This window comes from Coenobita brevimanus, chromosome 19 (assembly GCF_032717465.1).
Source record: "Coenobita brevimanus isolate Jiangsu-jjx chromosome 19, ASM3271746v2, whole genome shotgun sequence".
Taxonomy (NCBI): Eukaryota; Metazoa; Arthropoda; class Malacostraca; order Decapoda; family Coenobitidae; genus Coenobita; species Coenobita brevimanus.
The window spans coordinates 15,122,286-15,140,282 of NC_136972.1; the positions used below are offsets into that span (position 1 = coordinate 15,122,286).

Consider the following 17,997-nt stretch of genomic DNA (forward strand, 5'->3'; position numbering starts at 1 on the left):
GAAAATAAACTACTAGTACTGAAAGAAACTTATAGATAAATATTGTATATATAAATAAGTGTAATGAAGTACTAGGAATATAAAGTGTGAGTGTGTTTATAAATAATAAATGACAGCTCCGCCTCAGAATACCATCGGGGAACCAGCACTGGAAGAAAGCTCGTATGTGCTTGTAATTTACATTGCTTTCACAGTGTTTTTTTTTTTGGAATATGGATTCCAAACTACTTGAAATTCATAGAATACTGTTTGTAGTTATAATATCAGGCAGTGGTAACCATATTATGGGGTATCGGGAAGTGTAAAGTGGAGACTTCGTTCCCCAACTTCAGAAGTCTCCACAAGTCCTACGGTACTTGACGAAGGCTCAACAAACCTCCCAGGAGAAAGCTGAAGGTATGTGCCATATGCATATTTAATTATAAAATTCTAGGTCTAATAACTGATTTTTAGCAAATATTTGTAGAAAGTCTGTTGGAGCACGAGTATCCTTGCAGGACACTCAAGTCTAACCAAAACAACCCCGTGGTTTAGGGGTTAAGAAATTGTTGAGATTTGGAGTACATTTTCTGGTTATGAGCTGAAAATATGGATATTACCCACTTGTTAATGAGAAATTCTGAAAATCTGTCAGTAGGCAAAAAATCTGGAAAATCCAGACTTTTCTGGGAATCTAGCAACATTGCATGATGTGGCAGCAGCCCTAGCTAGCTTGGCGCAACTGTTTGATTGGTAACACTAGCCTAGAACACTCGCTCAGCTCAGACTTTTACTTCTTTACTTGACTTTCTATAAACCCCTTTTTTTTTTAATTTACCTTATTAATATTTGTAAAATACACGACAATATGCAAATGCAAATGCGAATATTGAAAACTATGCGAATATTGCAAATGCGAAGGCGAAGTGAATATTCAGACCATCACTATTTTATCTATCCATCTTTATACAGACAGATAGATAGATTTATAGTCTAACAGTTATATCTGCAGTATATATATATATATATATATATATATATATATATATATATATATATATATATATATATATATATATATCAACCGTTTGAGGGTCCACTGCAGGACTTGACTATTCCTACCGAAGTGGGGACTCACACTTCTGTGTTTACCTCCTAACTTTTTGCTATTGACAAAGCTATAGACTATGCTCCCAATTCTAGGCATGACTCATTTGTCATATTTTCGGATTCAAAATCAGCCCTTCAGGCAATTGCATCTTGCACTACAGACTCTCACGAGATCCAGGGCCGCATCGTTAATAACTTGCATTCATGCAACAAGTCCTTCTCGTTGATCTGGGTGCCTGGTCATTGTCTTATCTACGGCAATGAGCAGGCTGACTTACTTGCAAAGTCGGCTGTAGAGCTCGAGGAGACTTGGGACGTTGCACGTGATCTACGGTCGAGTCTCTCACTCGGAAAGAAATCAATAAATCTTCTGTGGCAAGGTCAGTGGACCAGACTAAATATTCCAACTTGTAAGCCGCACCTGGGCGACTGGGACATTGCCAACCGTCCCAGCCGCCTTGAAGAAAAAGTACTGGCAAGAATACGGCTCAATGCCACCGCTTTAACTCATATGAAACCATATATGGAACGACCATTCCCACCGCACTGTGACATCTGAGATGCGGTGTTATCTATCAGTCATATCATCCTGCGCTGTCGGTGATTTATTCGTGAACGCGCTTAACTTATAAATTACTGCGGCGCAGCAGACGTCCCCTTCACCCTTTCCACCATACTGGGTGATGGGTACATTGTTATGACAGACAATTTGATGGCTTTCTTGAGAGAGACTGGACTGATCAGAGTGATGTGACTTTTTTACTGTGTGGTTTTGGTTTTTATCGACTCTAAATTTGTATATATTGTCCTCTTAATTAGGGTTGACAGTTGACATATTTGAAATAGTTCCTCCTCCCATTGATCTGTTTCTAATATTGATGTCGTTTACATTAAACCCTGCTCCTCGTCTGACAGTCACAAACTGATGAGTGCAAGTGTGCAATATAAAAAGGTATTGGGCATTTGTAGTCGATGGTGATCTGTTGGGTGAGGTCCTTCACTTATTGTACATACTGTGTAAATACATTCTACCATCTTGTTTAAGTTGTCCTAATTAGGGCCGACAGCTGATGTATATGAAATGTTCCTGACTCGTCTGGTTCTCTTTCATATATTGATGTCTCCTATATTAGGTTGTGCCTCAACTGACAGTCGCCAGGTGATGAGTGCAGGTATGTAATGTAGAAAGGCATTACATATCTGCAGTCGATGGTGTTCTCTTGGTCGAGGTATTTTTACCATCAATGTAGGTCTAGTTATTTGTCTCTTAGGATTTAGTATAGGTTGGCGATTTCTTTGTTAGGTGATTAGTTTTAAGGTCTTTAGATTAGGTATTTTTGTTCATAAATAATGTAAGGTTAAAAATATATAAAAATAAAAAATAATAAAATAATAAAATAAAAATTATTATATATATATATATATATATATATATATATATATATATATATATATATATATATATATATATATATATATATTGTTACGGAACAGAGAAAGATAATGTACACTTTAAGTGAGAATACTAAAAGTCACTACTGTCCCGTAAAGTTCCAGGTTCAAAACAAAAGAGTTAGGTAAAATTACAAGTTAAAGTTTAATGCTCAAACTAACAACAAAACATTCAGGACTCATAAGGATAATGTAATGGCAAAAAAACAGGTTAAATATATGGTTAACTGCAAATAGCCTCTATTAACACGAAATTAGCAAGAGTAAATTTATCTAAGTCAGCCCTGATAAAATGAAAATACACTGGGTAATGCTCAGTTAATGCAAGATAATTTTTTTTTTTTTTTTTTTCATTCATTCATTGCCAGACGCCATGTATCCCAAACGGGGTGGCCAAGGGCTTAGAGTTAATTGTTTTACAGGGAGGGGCACTAATCCTCCACCAACCCCACCTGACAGGTAGGAAGAACATTATGCCAACAGCATCTGGTGTTCCCAGGCAGTCACCCATCCAAATACTAACCAGACCCAACGTTGCTTAACTTCGCTGATCGGACGGGAAGCAGTGTACTCAACGTGGTATGGCCCCATTAATACAATACTCAGAGCCCAAAATTTTTTTTTAGAAAATCAAGTTTTGTGACCTCAACTAAAATGTGAAGTGACATCATTGTCTGTTATTGTACCTTAAATTCAACAAATTCATTACCCACAACATAGTACAGATGTGAAGGAGAATATAGTACTGTACTGTATAACATGAAAAGAGTGGAAATATGATGGTACTGACAGTATTTATCATATCACCATCACATATGAATGCTGGGTGAACACAGTATTTGGTAGGCAGTATATAAATAAATATTATGGGATCACACTCATAAATTCTACAGCTAACACAAGGCGGGAATTAAGGAAACTTACCTAAGGGTCTCTGATGTTTGGAGAGATTTGAATTAAATGGAAAAGGATATACCTGTACCTGGATCTAGCTTGCTTCCTGCATAACAGGAACTATACAGTGGCTTGCAAAAGAAGCAGTGGAAAGTGAAGTTGCCTTGTCTCCAGAATAAATACTATATAACAATGGAATAAAAAGCTTGTTTTAGAATTTAAGGAGATCAACGTCGGCTGGTACCTCCAAACCCTGATGTTGCTCCAGCCCCTCCTCCACCACTGCGGTGGGCTGCTCCACCACTACCCCAACTTCCGCCACCCCATCCTCCACCTCTCCATCCTCCACCACCCCAAGGCCTGTATCCATCATAACCGCGTCTGCCAGTGTTGCCTAGCATGTAGCCCAAGAAACCACCAGTTAATGCCCCTGTCCAAAAGCCTCCAGCTCCACCCCCATTCCCAGCTCCTCCTGCTGCTGCTCGTCGTGTGGCATTCCCACATGAGGCGTCATCTGTGTACTCTGGACGGAACCCAGGAGGAGGTGGAGCAGTGGGGGCATGACCACCTTGACCAAACCACCCATAACCTCCTCCACCACCACCATGTGGGTAGTCATCATTGGTGGTGCTACGTGCATCTTCAGGGGAGTGCCGGGGAGATACACAGGTTATGTAGAATGCTCAACACATCAGACACACAGCACCAAACACGATCATGTCTGCAAACCAAGTATGGCCTGACAGCTTTTCCTTGCCCTTGCTGTAGTAGTCTCCATAGTAGCTGTGATGGCTACTGCCTTCTTCGGTGTAGTCTATGGAGTACCTTAAGCCACATGAGCCCTTCAACACATAGGGGTCCACACGGTAGTTGTACCCTTCACATGACACATCAATCTCTCCAAACCTATAATCTCTAGGCATGTCTGTCTTACATTCCCACTGCACATCACTGCCGTCCCAGCCTCTGTTGTAGCACTGAACCACACGGGGTTGGAAGGCACTACATGGTAAATTATTACAGATACAAAATATTATCAAAAATGACTGACAATAACAACTTTACATAAATTACAAAAACCTTACTAGGCCTAAGAACTAACCTTATGCTACACAGTACAAGAAAAAATGCAACAACAGTTATACTCAAATTACACAGCTGCTAGATGGTTGGAGACTTCCTGAGCACTCACAACAATAACTGTACAGGGGAGGACAGAGATGTGAACAAAATGAGGAGCAGATCTTAGTAGCAATGATGCAGAGACTGAGCTCATTATATAGGGGCCAGCAGAGCCTGATACAACTTGTAAGAAGGACGCGCAAATGAAGCCATGGGGACAAAGAGATGACAATCCCGCTCTGAACAACAGAAATGACGACTTACTCTACTATAACGGTAGAAGGGGGGGACTGAGGCAGAACACGCTCGTGATCAAACAGGCAGCACACTGTACGTTAGAATTACACAAAGGATGATGAAATCATAGGCTATGCAACACCTCCCCACAAAGAAAAAGAAATTAACAAAGGAAATTTCTTATTACTCAAAAACAATCTGTCTAAAGTCTAGATAAGCAATCTGCAATAACATTTTCTTTCCCCTTGACATGTTGTATGTCTAATGAATACTCCTGAAGATGTAGACTCCATCATGTCAATCTCTGATTTTTATCTTTAAACTTACTAAGGAATTTCAGTGGGTTATGATCGGCATAAATGACTATGGGGTCAAAACCAGAACACAAATAAAATGAAAAATGCTGTAAACCCAAAATCAAGGCCAAAAGCTCTTTCTCACTAGTTGAGTAGTTCTTTTGAGGTGGAGTGAACTTCTTACTGTAATAAGATACAGGATGTTCAATACCCTGATCATCCTCTTGCAGCAAAACAGCCCCAGCTCCTGTATCACTTGCATCAACAGCCATCTTAAAAGGCTTAGCAAAATTTGGAGTAGCGAGCACTGGCTGATTTAATAGAATAGCTTTAAGTTTGTTGAAAGAGGATTCACAGTTATCGGTCCAGACAAATTTAACTCCCTTTTTCAGTAGGTCTGTAAGTGGTGATACAAGAATAGAAAAGTTAAGAACAAATCTCCTGTAATAACCTACCATTCCCAAAAATCTTTGTAGCTCTTTCCTACTTTTAGGTCTGGGAAGATCACTTATAACCTGAACCTTAGCTCCTGGTGGTGCAACATGTCCATCACCAATTACATACCCAAGGTACTGAACTTTAGCTTGACCAAACTCACACTTTGATAAATTAGCTACAAGATTAGCCTGAAATAAACGCTCAAGAAATTTACTGACATGGCATAGGTGATCTTTCCAGTTGTCACTGAAGAGTAATACATCATCAATATAAACAACACACCCTGCCAAACCCTCTGTTACAACATTCATGAGCTTCTGAAATGTGGCTGGTGCATTCTTCATACCATATGGCATTACGGAACATGCAAAAGTCTTTCCTAGTGTTACAAAACATGAGATCTCCCTAGCACGTTCAGTCATAGGTACTTGCCAGTATCCCTTTAACAAATCAAACTTACTTATGTACCTAGCCTTTCCGATCTTGTCTATGCAATCTTCCACACGAGGGAGAGGGTAAGTGTCTGTTTTAGTTATCTGATTAACACGTCTGTAGTCAATGCAAAGCCGCTGTGACCCCCCTGGCTTAGGGACTAGAGTGACAGGAGAACTCCACTCGCTCTGACAGGGCTCAATCATCTTGTGGTCCAACAGGTAGCCAAGCTCCTTCTGGATGAGAGGAACTTTCACCGGGTTCACACGGTAAGGAGGCAATTTAATTGGCTTTGCATCTCCAACATCGACATCATGCATCAACACAGTGGTTCTTCCTGGAGTGGCACGGAACACTTGCGGGTACTCCTGCAGTAATGCCGAAAACTCCTGCCTTTCCTCGGGAGGTAGATGAGAAAGCTTAGTCTGGAGATCATTCATGATATCAGGATTCTTCCCCAAACTATCACTCAGGCTCATACTGCATGGGAGAGCTTCACTTGCAGACTCGGGTGGAACAGCTACAGTGCAGACTGGATTATTTTCGTCCCGCCTGTGATACAACTTTAGCATGTTGATGTGACATAGTTGCTTGCTCTTTCTACGATCTGGTGTGGTGATGACATAGTTGACATCACTGAGTTTCTTCTCCACGAAATAAGGACCACTAAACTTGGCTTGAAGAGGTTGCCCATGAACTGATAGCAGAATCAAAACCTGATTTCTTGGCTGAAAGTGGCGTAACCTGGACTTCTTATCATACCAAGTCTTCATCTTCTCCTGAGCAGCTCCTAAATTCTCTCTCGCCAGCTGTAAAGCAGTGGACAGCCGTTCTTTGAACTTCATCACATACTCCAGCAGGTTGACGTCATCTTCCTCCGACAGCCAGCATTCCTTGAGTAACTTAAGGGGTCCTCTTACTTCATGGCCAAACAGTAGTTCAAAAGGTGAGAAGCCCAGTGATTCATTTGGAGATTCTCTTGCGGCAAATACAACAAATGGAAGACCTTTATCCCAGTCTTTCTGATGTTCCAAACAGTATTTCTTGAGCATCGATTTGAGTGTTTGATGATATCTCTCCAACGCTCCTTGGGTCTGGGGATGGTAAGCTGAAGACGTGATCTAGGTGATGCCCAACTCTTTCAGAGACTGCTTGAAAACATTTGACATGAAATTACTTCCTCGGTCTGACTGTACCTCCTTGGGCAGACCAAACTTTGTGAAGAACCCTAGCATTTCCTTAACCACGTTCTTTGCTGAGATATTTCTAAGTGGAATGGTTTCAGGATAACGAGTAGCCATATCAATCAGGGTCAACACATAAGAAAATCCTGAAGAAGTCTTAGGAAGAGGGCCCACAATATCCACCAACACACGGGTGAAAGGCGCCTCAAAAGGAGGAATGGGAACTAGAGGTGCAACCTTTTCGGTCTGATTACACTTCCCCACAAATTGACAGGTGTGACAAGACTTACAATACAAGGAAACATCCCTGAAGATACCTGGCCAGTAGAAGTGTTTCAAAATGAGTACCACAGTCTTCCTCACTCCAAGGTGTCCTGCCAAACTGGAATCATGAGCCACTCTAATGATATCCTGCCTACAAACACGAGGGATGACAACTTGATGTATAACCTCCCATTCACAGTCGGCTGATACTGTTGGGGGTCTCCACTTCCTCATAAGTACTCCTGACTTTATATAATAACAAGTAGAAGCACCAGCTGACTCCTCCTCACTGCAAGCAGAGTTAGCTAGACCTTTCAACTCAGGGTCAGCAACCTGCAACTCAACCAACTCTTGACGAGACAAATTATCAACACCACGGGTTACTGCCTCATCTGGTGAGTGGTCCAAATTAGCAAGAAAAGTGTCAGCTAGGATAACATCATCATCATCATTATCCTCTAAGTCACCAGTAACTTTAGGCTTAGCCCTAGTGACAGCACATGCAGGAAACACATCAGGGACATCACAATCCTGGGCCGCAGCCACTGGCTCACTAGACAACTGAGGAGCTGGACACACTTGACTTCCACCAATATCATTTCCAAGTAAGAAAGTTACACCTGACATTGGGAGTGTCTCAACCAACCCAACCATAACGGAACCATTAACAAAACCAGACTCTAAATTCACTCTGCACAGACGGACAGAGAAGTAATTATTCCCTACACCTTGTAAGATTACAGTTTCATCAGAGGAATTAACATTAGAGCCTAGAACACTGGTCAGCATAAGAGATTGGCAAGCACCTGTGTCACGATATATTTTAACTGATTTCCTGTCATTACTGTCCAGAGGACTGAGAAAACCATCAGACAGGAAATTAGCACATGAACTCTTGAGAGTGTCACCCACGTTACTGCTCAAAAGAGGAGCTCCAACATGAGAATTTAAGTTACCCCTCAAAGCAGGTTCAGTTAACTCAGTTAAAGAATTCTGGGAACTCTCAAGAGTGGACACTAGACCAATTGACTGAATATTTAAAGACTCCTTTTTGTTTACATCACGCTGTCTCCTGAAACATTTCTCCGTAGTATGACCAAGCTTACTACAATAAGTACATTTACTTTTCTGAAATCTAGAGGTGAAGCTGGTATTTACTTCCTGAGAAACATCATCTTTATTCTCTTTCCTGTTACCTGTACTCTGAGTAGAGGCAACGTACTTACTCTCAGCTTTCCTTTTTTCTCTAGAATATCTCTTGTGAGTGAGAACATATTCATCAGCTAAAACTGCAGCATCAGACAAATTATCTATTCTTCTCTCATCAAGATATAGGCTTACATCTTTATAAATGCACCTCTTGAAGTCCTCCAGGAAAATCATCTGCTTAAATTTACCGAAATCAGAATCCACATTCTTAGAATTTAACCACTGCTCTAACAGATCTACTTTGATTTTTGCATACTCAACATGGGATTGCTTATCTTGCTTGTAAGTTGTCCTAAATTTTACTCTATAGGCTTCAGGAACAAGCTCATAGGCCTTAAGAATCAAGCTCTTAACTACATCATAATTATCACATTGATCCTGAGGCAAAGATGCATAAGTTACTTGAGCTTTACCGGTGAGAACAGTTTGAAGGAGTACTGGCCAATACTTTTTGGGCCAATTAAAACCTGTAGCTACCCTCTCAAACAACTGAAAATACTTTGTTAAATCAGATTCATTAAAAGGAGGGACAAGTTTAACATTTTTAGCCACATCAAAATCATCAGAGCTAGATGATCCAGTTCCACCTTGTTTCATGCGATACTCATGGTCTGCCTGAATCCTGGCAAGTTCAATTTGTGCCTGAGCCTGTATCTGTGCCTCCTGAAACCGAGCCTGAGATTCAGCCTCCTTAGCATTTGCTTGAAATTCAGCCTCCTTAACACAAGCCTCCTTAGCCTGAGACTCAGTCTCCTTAGCACGTGCTTGAAATTCAGCTTCCTTCACACGAGCCTCCTGCAGGGCTAGCTGTAACTTAGCTAATTCAATCTGCGTTTGCTCATTTGGAGGAGTTACATTAAACAAGCTTTCATTAATCATGTCAACAATTTGATCTTCAAAATGATGAGAGCGAACAGCAATTCCCAATTGTTGAGCAACAAGCTTAAGCTCATTCTTTGTTCTGTTTTCTACATCACACACTGTTTGCACATTTGACAAAAAATCTTTGGCTTCATCAAGTGTAGTAATAGTAGACATCATGAATAAATCACAGTCACAAAATATCAAGCAATATCCTTATGGTAATATCCTGAATATCCTGATATGAGGTCGCCAAATTTATGTTACGGAACAGAGAAAGATAATGTACACTTTAAGTGAGAATACTAAAAGTCACTACTGTCCCGTAAAGTTCCAGGTTCAAAACAAAAGAGTTAGGTAAAATTACAATTTAAAGTTTAATGCTCAAACTAACAACAAAACATTCAGGACTCATAAGGATAATGTAATGGCAAAAAAACAGGTTAAATATATGGATAACTGCAAATAGCCTCTATTAACACGAAATTAGCATGAGTAAATTTATCTAAGTCAGCCCTGATAAAATGAAAATACACTGGGTAATGCTCAGTTAATGCAAGATAAATTATTACAGATACAAAATATTATCAAAAATGGCTGAGAATAAGAACTTTACATAAATTACAAAAACCTTACTAGGCCTAAGAACTAACCTTATGCTACACAGTACAAGAAAAAATGCAACAACAGTTATACTCAAATTACACAGCTGCTAGATGGTTGGAGACTTCCTGAGCACTCACAACAATAAATGTACAGGGGAGGACAGAGATGTGAACAAAATGAGGAGCAGATCTAAGTGGCAATGATGCAAAGACTGAGCTCATTATATAGGGGCCAGCAGAGCTTGATACAACTTGTAAGAAGGACGCGCAAATGAAGCCATGGGGACAAAGAGTTGACAATCCCGCTCTGAACAACAGAAAGGACGACTTACTCTACTATAACGGTAGAAGGGGGGGACTGAGGCAGAACACGCTCGTGATCAAACAGGCAGCACACTGTACGTTAGAATTACACAAAGGATGATGAAATCATAGGCTATGTAACAATATATATATATATATATATATATATATATATATATATATATATATATATATATATAGACTATCAGATACGATTATGTAAAGCTACAGAACGTGGTGAATGTTTTTGGCGTTTGGATAGAGCTATGATTCCGGGGGCTTGGATGATTAGTGAATGGAAGCGTGGTCCTTTGGATTGGACAAATCTGGGCTGTCTGGACATTGCTACTCCTCCCCCGCCCCTCCGGTGGGAAAGGAGGTCAGGATGACGATGATATACACTATATATATATATATATATATATATATATATATATATATATATATATATATATATATATATATATATGTATATATATATATATATATATATATATATATATATATATATATATATATATATATATATATATATATATATATATATATATATCACACACACACAGAAAGAGAGAGAAAGGGAATACTGTACTTACGTGAACTGAGTAATTGTTGCGTTTCCTTTCCTTCCCGTCCTTGCATTCTTAGTATTTGTCTCCCTCCCCTCGCACCCATTTTTTCAGTTTCACATCTTGCCTTCATCACTGTCTTTTTTTTCCCTCTTCACCTCACTTGTCGTGTACGTTGTTCTCTTTCTCTTTTCTCCTTTCTTGTTTTCTTTGTCTCTTAATCCTTACACTTACCTATTCTTCTCTCTCTCTCTCTCTCTCTCTCTCTCTCTCTCTCTCTCTCCTGCGTTTTCATTGATTCCTTCCCTCCCTTCCTGCGAGTCTTAATTTCTCCCTACCCCCATTTCCCTTATTCTACCGTGTTTAACACCCTCCCTCCCGAGGTTTTCTTCCTCCCTTCCGAGGTTTTGCTTCCTCCCTCCCTTCCTCAATCACGTTTTGTGTTCATCCACTTTCACTCTGGAGGGGAAGCTCACTTACTTGTTGTTGGGATTGAGTCCCTTGGCAGTGTGACATTACTATCTTAAAGCCGCAGAATCAGAAAATTAAAACGGAGTACATGATAGTGTCGGCAAGCCTTTCCTTCACTGTTGTCAATTATAAAACACCAGTGAGGACACGAAATGGTTAAATTAACATCTCACTCTACATAACATAAAATGTTGTGAGGTCTTGATGTCTAGCTTTGCATTCCATCGTGAAGTTTGATATTGATGCCAACACTGCGGGTTTACTTTCTTCACCATGTCAACTAGAATAGAGAAAAACCTTCATTTTCATCGCCTCCAGTAGCACTATTGTATTTCTTTCTAATTAATTTTACTTATTACATCTCAATATATGTACTCTTGTATGTTCTGCATGTGCTAAGGCAACAAAATATATATATATATATATATATATATATATATATATATATATATATATATATATATATATATATATATATATATATATATTCAATATTGCTGTAATGTACCGTACAGTATTAATATATAAACTGGTATGGAACAGGTGCAAGGGGGAGGCTCCTAATCAACGAGGATATGGCTCCTAAACTCTCCATTTCTTCATAGCCTAAAATTGCAATCTCTCCGTCTTGAATGAAAGGTAACCTAGATTTTTTTTTTTTTTTTAATTATGAGTCTTGAAGTGCTACTGAATGGATTTAAAGATATAGTTTTACCATATTCTACCACTGGGCTACGTTAAATAGGCTGCAACAGGAAGAAAATCTTACCAAGTTAGGGTGAAAGAACTATACTTTGAGAGACAATCGTTGTTGCCATCTCTGCAAGTGTTCGGTTGAAGTTGAGTTTTATTTTTCTCAAGGATGCTTAATGTGAACCCTCAAACTGCACGTAGTTTTTCTGAGCTAAAAATATCATGTTGCCAGTCAATAAAAAATTAGAGTAATTGTGAGCAGCCTGAGGGTGAACCTACAGTTATAGTCTTTGAGCACATTAGTGATGTGGGTTTTCCTGAGCCAGGTAAATCGTCTAGGGGGAGTCAGAATAAGGCAAGAAGTTCGTAATTTGCTGCAAAAGAGAAATCGAGATGGTGCATTTTTTATTTGTTCTTTGCATCTGAAATCAATTTTATTCACGACCAGAGAGAATATTTGGACTTGAGGAGTTAAGGGCAGCCTTCACTAACCCTTCACTGCAAGAAATTTATTTAAAACATTTATCAGACAGACTGAATCAAAAATGGCATATATATTGGGTGGTGAAATGCAGTGTATATCATCGGGGTGAAGGGATTAGTAGAGGCTGTCTATATGCCTGTTACCCTGAGGAATAAATTCGTCTGGTACAGCCGGTTTGTTCCCATGCGAGGCAACGTGTCACTTCCACCCCGTGATGACTGACTTGTGGGTGTACAAACTTCGATGAACCTTAGTATAACGTTGAAATGGGTCTCCTTGGTTACTAATCAGATCAACTCTTCATTGTGATTACACTTGGGTTTCAATTGAGCTGAAACGAGTACAGGCCCATTGTCAGATTAGACTGAATGTTCTATATTATTCAGTGATAAATTACAGCCTTCATTAACCCTTTCTAAGTGTTATGGTACTGTATTATATTTTTAGGTTTATTTTCGGCTACATATATTCTCGAATTTTGTGTATCGTGAAGACAGTAATGCTGTAGTTGTTCATTTATGTATTCATTCTTTCATTTAACTACTGTACTTCCATTCCATTCCATTCATACGTCTCGCCACTTTTCTGTCTTTCACTTGATGTTTTCTTCCCTTAGCTCATTGCCAGAATAAGACAACACTACAGCTCGGCATCTGTCGTAACACCCTTTTCATGACTTGCACATACTCAACTATTCATATCTTCAGTGTAATATGATATCGATTTTAGGACAAGTTGAATTAGTTTTGTAGACTATAAATATGAGGTTTTGGGGAGAAGGAGACCAGAAACGAGATGGAGAGAGTACGAGATTATGCAAGGGTAGGATTCTGTCAGGAAGAGGGTACGTTACTGAGGTGGAACAGAAATGCCAGTGGATCAATTTGTTTGGTCACCCATTAAAGCAATTGTGTCATGAAACAGATATTCATATACCGGTTGAGAGATATATTCAAGTCTGCTCTTGAGACATTATGACTGATGTATATGAGTGGTGTAGAGAAACACGAGTCTGAAGAAGCCGCTGTGCGAAACTAGTCAGGAAGAAACTTCTGTCACAGACTCGTGTTTCTCTACACCTCTCATATTGAAGTGTACGTTAGCTTTGCCTCGGCTTCCTACGCCATCAGGTGATATTATGGACCTTATCAGACATTAATTTATAAGTTTTAACCCTATCTTTCCCGGTTACCTGCAGACGATATGGCTCAGATTGTGAGTGACTGCCGGCGGTGGTAGTAGTAGTAGTAGTAGTAGTAGTAGTAGTTGTTGTTGTTGTTGTTGTAGAAACTATAGTTTTACCTGATTATGGGGTTGTCTTTCTCTAGCAGTCCATTATCCTCCAGTGTTAGTGGATAAGGGGGGAGGTGAGGGACATTTGTTTAATCAGGCAGCTCCAGCATCCGGGTATATCTGTGTCCTCACATGAAGGTGTCCCACTCCACCACCAAGTGTGGTAGCGACGGGTTTAGACACAGGCTTCATTAACCCCTTTTGTCACAAGAAGTCTCCCTATAAAGTAAATAAAACTGATATAATAAAGTAAAAGTACGTAATCGTTGTGAGTGGCGTAAATAGTAATTCTGTCCGTATTGCAATGGTCACGCGTTTAAAGGAAAAAAATAAAATATATAATATCAACCCATGGCAAACATGACATTTTTCAACCTTCATTACTACCATCTCTCTCTCTCTCTCTCTCTCTCTCTCTCTCTCTCTCTCTCTCTTTAAGACTTAGAAGAGACATCCTGTTGCGAAGAGATGAACTCAGTACGTAACCCCTCCCCCCAGGTTGAAAAGTTTATCATTTGCAGAGTTAAACTTTTTGGAGCTATTCTGCAAAAAGGAATTGACGACGTGTTGCACTGGAAAGATTATTTACTGTCTATAAAATTTACACATTGCGAAAATCATGCCATCTTCTCTTCCTGTCATTATCTGTGGCGATAGTCTGGGGTAGAACAAATATATCTGATTTTTTTCCCTTCACACACTCCTAGAACATGACTTACATTTGCATTACAGTCAAAATATTATGAAAACTATATACTCCAGTACCCATAGCAAGAGAGTATGGTACAAACTGGTAACTGACTTGACATTAAACTTCCATCTGTTCATCTTGAATGATGAGTAGCAGCAACATACTGTAACAACACAACAATACGAAGGTAGGCGAATGACTCTATTGGAAAGAATGTAAAGCTGTAGTTTTGTCTTTATCTGCAAAAAATTTACGTCAAATAAGCTGCAGAAAGGACGAATACTGGAACCAAGTTAAGGTGAAAAGAGTTATGGTGGTGTTCTGTATGTTCTTTGAGGACTGAAATATTACATATTGTAAAAAAAGAAACTAACAAGTATGTCTCCTGCATGGTGACGTCTTCTATTTTCTGCCACCACAAAACTATTTTCCATCAGTGTGGAATTCCTCCCAATGCCCTTTTCACCCTAACATGAAACGGATCTGCATCTTTTGGAAGCTTAATTCACTTAGCTCAGTGACATAAAAACTCGATGCTATGGCTCTACATCTTTGTAGCACTTCATGAATTTCGCCATATTCTAGTGCTAATTAATTGTTTCATCTCAGCATTAAACAAGAATAGATGACAATTTTAATTCAAGTTAATGTGAAGCAAGTACCGTATCGTACCGAATATTAAATCTCCCCGGTTCGAATAAACTTATCCAAGCTGAATGCAATAATCTGACAATGGTTATGGTTGTACATGGATTAGAACAGGTGATGGTAGCAATTAGCTTGCTGCTGAAGGTCTATAAATCAAAACATAAAGCCTAACGACGTTTAATCCCCAGTACAACAACAACAACAACGATGATGATGATGATGATGATGATGATGATGATGATGATGGGAGTGGGGATGTTGGTACTCTTTTCCATAGTTATAATGATGGATACGAGCTAGCAAGCGCAGCCATGTATACTCTACCATCAGCTAAGAAATGAGTGGCAAGGCCAGGCCCGACGCGACGCGGCCTGACTGATATGGTCTTCGGTGGCTAATAACTTTTCTGTTATGTGAGATAAAGAAGAGCTTCTGTCAGTACGTAGTAGATACTTTCAATAAAATTTGTTTTTAGCTGTATATTTACTCATGAGACCAAAGAAACCCCCTGGAATCCCAGCTTTCCAAGGGAATGTACCGAGGGCTTCAAATGACATGCTCCACTATGAAATCGATTTAAAACATTATGAAAGTGACATATGCGAGGTATGAATTGTTTCTGATTTCCATATGATGATTACGCTCGCGCGCGTACGTGCATGCGTGTGTGTGCGTATGTGTGTGTGTGTGTGTGTGTGTGTGTGTGTGTGTGTGTGTGTGTGTGTGTGTGTGTGTGCGTGTGAAAGAGAGAGAGAGAGAGAGAGAGAGAGAGAGACAGAGAGAGAGACAGAGAGAGAGACAGAGAGACAGACAGACAGACAGACAGACAGAAACGAGAAAGAAAATATGACTCAGTTATTTTTTTTTTTGCTTGTTTTTATGCGAGGAAGAAGGAACCCGCAAAACAGTTCCTTCCAAGGAAATTATATATATATATATATATATATATATATATATATATATATATATATATATATATATATATATATATATATATATATATATATATATATATATATATATATATATATATATATATATATATATATATATATATATATATATATATATATATATATATATATATATATATATATATATATATATATATATATATATATATATATATATATATATATATACACAAAACAGAGCCAAATTCAAGATCCATTCATTTCGAGATCCTTGGACACACTGCATTTGAAAGACTGGAGATCATAGGAAGTAGGAAATACAGACAGAGGGAGACAGTTCCAGAGTTGACCTGTTGCTAAATGAAGGACTGGAAGTAATAGTTAACTCTTGCATTAGAGAGTTGGACAGAAAAGAGATAAGAGTTTGTTCCTAGACGGGTGCTATGCACCCGTCGTAGAGGTGGAGGGATGCAAGGAGACAGCTCAGAGGAACAGTGACCATTGAAGTAGCGACAGAAAAGAGACAAAGAATCAACACTGCGGCGAAGAGACAGAGATTGAAGAGAGTCAGTAAGGGGAGAAGACTTGATGAGACGGAAAGCTTTTGATTCCACCCTATTGAGAAGAGCTGTATGTGGGGAGCCTCCTCACACATGAGAGTTGTACTCTAAACAGGGGCGAATAAAACCCGTCTATAAAGTCAACAACTGTGCAGGGGTAAAGAAGGCACAGAATCGGCTCAGCACACCCAATCACTTGGAAGCAGCTTTTACCAGAGATGCAATATGATCTTTCCAAGATAAGTCCCGAGTGAATGAAACCCTAAGCATTCTTCAAGGACGATGCAGGTTTGAGCTGGATATTATGAAATAGTAGTGGGTACTCCTGTGGAAGACTTTGACAGGTTGATGGGTGTAAAAATTGTGTCTTTGATGTATTAAAAACAACAAGATTATTTTTACTCTAGTAAGAGAAACGAGCCAAGTCAGACATCAGGTGTGCCATAGCCTCATCCCTTGCTTGTTGAAGTAACTGCTGAGATGGACGTTACGGAAACCGAATGGGGAAGTGAATAGTGGAATCATCAGTGTACAAGTGGATAGGGTTAGGTGTACAGAGTTGGTGATAGGACAGAGCCCTGAGGAACACCACTGGTAATAGATCTAGGAGAAGAACGATGGTGGTCTACAACAGCAGCTATAGAACAATCAGAAAGGAAACTACATATGAAGGCACAGGTAGAAGGACGGAAACCATAAGAGGGCAGTTTGGAAATTAAAGATTTTATGCCAGCCTCGATTGAAAGCCTTTGGGATGTCAAGTGTAATGACAAAGCATTCGCCAAAGTTCCGAAAGGAGGATGACCAGGAGGCTGATAGGTAGGTGAGAAGATCGCCAATGGAGCGTCCCTGATGGAACCCATACTGCCGATTAGAAAGAAGGTTGTGAGAGGAAAGATCCTTTAAAATTTTTCAGCTAAGAATAGACTCGATAACTTTTGAGACACAGGGTGTTAAAGCAATTGGACAATAGTCAGAGGATTGGGAACGGTCACCCTTCTTTGGGACTGGCTGAATGAGAGTAAACTTCCACCAAGCAGGAGAGGTACTAATTGAAAGACAGAGGTGAAAGAGTTTACCTAGGCAGGATGTAAGCACAGAAGCACATTTCTTAAGGACAACAGGAGAGACTCCATCAGGCCCATATGCCTTGTTAGTATTGAGCCCATTAATGGCAAAAAATGCATCACCTGAAGAAATTTTATTGTTAGCCATGAGGAAGTCAGAGGGAGGAAGTGATGGAGGAACAGCAGTGGTATCATCTAAGGTGGAATTGGAGGAGAAAGTC

At 39.5% G+C, this 17,997-nt stretch overlaps 2 pseudogenes; both read right to left on the minus strand.

Annotated features, from left to right (window-relative positions):
- Positions 1 to 3,015: 3,015 nt before the first annotated feature.
- LOC145391786 (5S ribosomal RNA) lies at positions 3,016 to 3,134 on the minus strand (annotated as a pseudogene).
- A 528-nt stretch (positions 3,135 to 3,662) lies between these two features.
- LOC145391698 (store-operated calcium entry-associated regulatory factor-like) overlaps positions 3,663 to 17,997 on the minus strand; it is a 45,417-nt pseudogene continuing 31,082 nt past the window's right edge.